General features: G+C 46.6%; 1 protein-coding gene across 1 annotated transcript in view; it reads right to left on the bottom strand.

Annotated features, from left to right (window-relative positions):
- Positions 1–537, bottom strand: part of COL21A1 (collagen, type XXI, alpha 1) — a 236,889-nt gene extending 236,352 nt beyond the window's left edge. The window contains exon 1 of the mRNA XM_010848536.1: positions 373–537. The gene's annotated coding sequence lies outside the window, so the exon portion shown is untranslated. The remainder of the gene's footprint in view (positions 1–372) is intronic.
- Positions 538–5,623: the final 5,086 nt, after the last annotated feature.

Here is a 5,623-nt window from a genome sequence, read left to right as displayed (position 1 = left end):
GGTTCGCGCCCCCACCCGCCCCCTTTCCGCGAGCCGAGGCCAGAGGGTGGGTTTTGGATCCGAATCCCCAGTGCGAACTGCCGGGGAGCCCCGCTAGGAGCCAGAGGAGCTCACGTCCCGCTGGGACTGGGGAGAGGCGGGCCCGGCATTCCCGGGAAGCAGGTCAGGGCAAGGCCGCTCGGAGGTGGAAGGCGCCAGGGCGAAGCGAGGCGCGACCCGAGCGCATCCCTCGCGCGGAGTCAGGGAGCCCCAGGCCCGCCTCCGGGCGCCGGGATCAGTCACCTGGTCCAGCGGCTGACCGGTGGACCTGCCTTTGACCTAAGCTGCCGGAACACCTGAGGGAAGTTCGCGTTCAAATAAATAGGCAGTTACCTTGGAGGACTTAGAGGTGGCAGGGAATGTCCGAAATAAGGTGCCTGATAAACGGACGACGGTCTGCGCTCTGCCCCCTTTAGTCCGTCCCTCACGGGGCAGCCAGAAAGTTCTTTAACCATCACGGGCGCTCAGACCTGCAAGCGCTCTGGCCCTGGCTGACTCTCACCCGTCACTCTTCTGACTTCTCATCCTGCCCACTCCGCACCACCTGATGCGAAGAGCCAACTCGTTAGCAAAGAGCCGGATGCTGGGAAAGATTGGAGGAGAAGGGGAGAAGGGACGATAGACGACGAGGTGGTTAGATGGCATCATGGGCTCGATCGATGGACATGAGTTTGAGCAAACTCCCAGGGAGATGGTGAAGGACAGGAAGCCTGGTGTGCTGCAGTCCATGGGGTCGCAAAGAGTCAGACACGACTGAGCATATGAACACCAAACAAATCCACACCCGTGTGTTCTAGTCTCACTCGATTCTTCTTGTGCCTCCAAATCTCTGTTCCAAACGTTATCACAGGTGCCTTCATTCAGGTCTCAAAGGTCCCTTCCAGAGAGTCCTTCCTGCATACCCTCTCCAGACAAAACCACCCAGGACCCCTGACCCTACTTTATTTTCAACAGATCACTATCTGAAGTTTTATGTGTTAAATGCTCAGGTGTCTTGCATTCGTCTCAAGGTGAGCCCTAAGAGACAGGGAGGGCTCCTGTCCTCTTGCTCCCAGCTTTATCCTCCTCAGCTAGAACACTATCTGAAATATAAAAGTGCTCGGTGAATCTGGGCTGAATGAACATACAAATTAATTTCTCCCCGGGAAGAAATGCTCTCATTCAGTAAGTGAGTCCTACTGAATTCAGGTCAGATAGGAAACTCTTGGAGTCTTGGGATAATCATCATTTCCCACATTCCCTCCTTCATTTGTTGATCTGTTGATCTGTGTCCCACCACGTTGTCTTCCCACAAAACACCCTACTGATGGGTCCATCTCCTTGCATCTTAAACTGTTGCTCTAGAATAGCTTGTTTGAACTTACTCTAGGTTCTTCTATCCCAATTCACTATATAATTATGCTCTTACAACTTCCTGAAATGCCCCAGCCAAGTTTGCGAACAATCTCTTACACACTTGTCCCTGGGTATTTCCAGGGCATTCAATTCCAGGACCCCATCAGATACCAAAATCCACGGATTCTCAAGCGCCCTATATAATGGCACATTCAGTTCAGTTCAGTTGCTCAGTTGTGTCCGACTCTTTGCAACCCCATGAATCGCAGCACACCAGGCCTCCCTGTCCATCACCATCTCCCAGAGTTCACTCAAACTCACATCTATCAAGTCAGTGATGCCATCCAGCCATCTCATCCTCTGTCGTCCCCTTCTCTTCCTGCCCCCAATCCCTCCCAGCATCAGGGTCTTTTCCAATGAGTCAACTCTTCGCATGAGGTGGCCAAAGTACTGGAGTTTCAGCTTCAGCATCATTCCTTCCAAAGAAATCCCAGGGCTGATCTCCTTCAGAATGGACTGGTTGGATCTCCTTGCAGTCCAAGGGACTCTCAAGAGTCTTCTCCAACACCACAGTCCAAAAGCATCAATTCTTCAGCGCTCAGCTTTCTTCACAGTCCAACTCTCACATCCATACATGACCACTGGAAAAACCATAGCCTTGACTAGACGGACCTTTGTCGGCAAAGTAATGTCTTTGCTTTTCAATATGCTATCTAGGTTGGTCATAACTTTTCTTCCAAAGAGTAAGCGTCTTTTAATTTCATGGCTGCAGTCACCATCTACAGTGATTTTGGAGCCCAGAAAGATAAAGTCTGACATTGCATATAAATATGCACATCCTGCCATATACTTTAACTCATTTATAACTTATAATACATAATACAATGTAAATGCTAAGTAAATGTATTGTAAATTATAAATGCTAAGTAAATGGGGCTTCTCAGGTGGCACTGGTGATAAAGAACCAGCCCACCAATGCAGGCGACATAAGAGATGTGGGTTCAACCCCTGGTTGGGAAGATCCCTTGGAGGAGACCATGGCAACCCACTCCAGTATTCTTGCCTGGAGAACCCCATCCAGACAAGCCTGGTGGGCTACAGTCCATACGGTCCCAAAGAGTCAGAAACAACTGAAGCAACTTAGCAGGCATGCACACTAAGAAAATAGTTGCAAACACACAGCAAATTCAAGTTTTGCTTTTTGAAACTTTCTGGATTTAAAAAAAAAACATTTCCTCTCTGTGGTTGGTTGAATCCAAGGATGCAGAGGCCATGGATACATAGCCCATGTCTCTCCTCAGTGGACCAAGGATGCTTAACCAGACTGTGATTCAGGATGCTGGCGAAGGGGTGTACAGATCCACAGCTTGCAGAAGCTCCTCTGAAGCTATGAGTACATACTTTTTGTTAAGCACTGTTGCAAAGGCTCCACATCACTTCTTTCTTTTCCCTTGTATTCTCTCATTAGCCTTCCACCTAGTCGGCCCCTACCGTGTCCTTGGATAGTTTCTCACCATGCCCTTATCAACCCAGGTCTCTTTCTCTAACTTTCAGCCAGTATCCCAACTGTCCACTGGATGTCTTCATTTGCATGAATGACCGGCAGTTGGAATGAAATGTGGTCAGACTTGCATCCATTGTCTTTCTTCCCCTCCAAGACAACGTGCTCCCCCTTTCTGCTCCCCTGTCTTTCCCAAAGGCACCACCACCTGGGTCAAGGTCAGACTTTGCCACTGTCTCCTCTCTGAAGTCTCTGACCTTCTTCCCATTGAAATGCTGACATGGTTCCTACTGCACTTAACATCAGCTCTGAGCTGCTGAACCATCTCCAAGACACTCTCCACCCTCTAGGCTTGCCACTTCCTCCCCACCTCCTCATCCCTTATCACAGATCACAGGAAACTTCTGCTTCCCCAGACCCTCGGTGCCCAATTTCAACCTAGAGAAACTGTGATATATTTCACTTGTGTTAGTTTAAGCTGCTAAATTTGTAGAGATTTGTTACACAGCAGTAGAAAGCTAACACAACGACCCTAAGCCCAGCTATTCCAGCAGAGTGTGAATTTTCTGAGCTATTTACTTTAATAAATATATTTTAATATCCAATTAATATCCTTTAGTTATCATTCCATAAATGTCTTATTTGTGAATTATTTCATTTTTATTTAATAATTTAGTACATTTATTTAATACTTACAACTCAACATTCAGAAAACTAAGATCACGGCATCTGGTCCCATCACTTCATGGCAAATAGATGGGGAAACAATAGAAACAGTGGCTTTATTTTTTTGGACTCCAAAATCACTGCAGATGGTGACTGCAGCCATGAAATTAAAAATGCTTGCTCCTTGGAATAAAAGTTATGACCAACCTAGACAGCATATTAGAAAGCAGAGACATTACTTTGCTGACAAAGGTCTGTCTAGTCAAAGCTATGGTTTTTCCAGTACTCATGTATGGATGTGAGAGTTGGATTATAAAGAAAGCTGAGCGCTGAAGAATTGATGCTTTTGAACTGTGGTGTTGGAGAAGACTCTCGAGAGTCCCTTGGACTGCAAGGAGATCTAACCAGTCCATCCTAAAGGAAATCAATCCTGAATATTCATTGGAAGGACTGATGCTGAAGCTGAAACTCCAATACTTTGGCCACTTGATGCTAAGAGCTGACTCATTTGAAAAGACCCTGATGCTGGGAAAGATTGAAGGTGGGAGGAGAAGGGGATGACAGAGGATGAGATGGTTGGATGCCGTCACCAATTCTATGGATATGCGTTTGAGTAAGCTCTGGGAAGTTGGTGATGGACAGGGAGGCCTGGCGTGCTGCAGTCCATGGGGTCACAAACAGTCAGACACAACTGAGAGACTGAACCAAACTGAATATTTTCTTTCAGACTGACATAGAAATATTTAAATTTAATAAATAAAATATGTTTGCCAAGTTTCCCAATTTTAAAAAATATGAATTTAATTTTATTTTTATTTTAATATTTATTTATTTATTTTGCTGTGTTAGGTCTTAGTTGCAGCACTTGAGATCTTCTGTTGTGGCCCAGGGGCCTCTCTAGTTGTAGCATGTGGGCTCTAGAACATACGGGCTTAGCTGCCCCATAGCATGTGGGAATCTTAGCTCCCTGACCAGGGATCAAACCCAGGTACCCTGTATTGGAAGGCAGATTCTTAACCACTGGATGACCAGGCAAATCCCTCAAATTTTCTTTAATATTATTTAGTTATCATGAAAGTGACAGTCACTCAGTCGTATCCGACTCTTTGCAACCCCATGGACTATACAGTGGGGAGCCACTGGAGTGGGGAGCCTTTCCCTTCTCCAGGGGATCTTCCCAACCCAGGGATCAAACCAGGTCTCCCGCATTACAGGCGGATTCCTTACCAGCTGAGCCACAAGGGAAGTTCTTAGTTATCATCAGTTCAGTTCAGTTCAGTCGCTCAGTTCTGTCCAGCTTTTTTCAACCCCATGAATCGCAGCACACCAGGCCTCCCTGTCCATCACCAACCCCTGGATTTCACTCAGACTCACGTCCATCGAGTCTGTGATGCCATCCAGCCATCTCATCCTCTTTCGTCCCCTTCTCCTCCTGCCCCCAATCCCTCCCAGCATCAGAGTCTTTTCCAATGAGTCAACTCTTCACATGAGGTGGCCAAAGTACTGGAGTTTCAGCTTTAGCATCATTCCTTCCAAAGAAATCCCAGGGCTGATCTCCTTCAGAATGGACTGGTTGGATCTCTGTGCAGTCCAAGGGACTCTCAAGAGTCTTCTCCAACACACTTCAAAAGCATCAATTCTTTGGCGCTCAGCCTTCTTCACAGTCCAACTCTCACATCCATACATGACCACAGGAAAAACCATAGCCTTGACTAGACGGACCTTTGTTGGCAAAGTAATGTCTCTGCTTTTCAATGTGCTATCTAGGTTGGTCATAACTTTTCTTCCATGGAGTAAGCGTCTTTTAATTTCATGGTGGCAGTCACCATCTGCAGTGATTTTGGAGCCCAAAAAAATAAAGTCTGACACTGTTTCCACTTTTTCCCCATCTATTTCCCATGAAGTGATGGGACCAGATGCCATGATCTTTGTTTTCTGAATGTTGAGTTTTAAGCCAACTTTTTCACTCTCCTCTTTCACTTTCATCAAGAGGCTTTTTAGTTCCTCTTCACTTTCTGCCGTAAGGGTAGTGTCATCTGCATATCTGAGGTTATTGATATTTCTCCCCGCAATCTTGATTCC

Source organism: Bison bison, unplaced genomic scaffold, assembly GCF_000754665.1.
Source record: "Bison bison bison isolate TAMUID 2011002044 unplaced genomic scaffold, Bison_UMD1.0 scf7180017864270, whole genome shotgun sequence".
NCBI classification, from domain to species: domain Eukaryota; kingdom Metazoa; phylum Chordata; class Mammalia; order Artiodactyla; family Bovidae; genus Bison; species Bison bison.
This window is presented reverse-complemented; position numbering and strand designations above follow the sequence as displayed.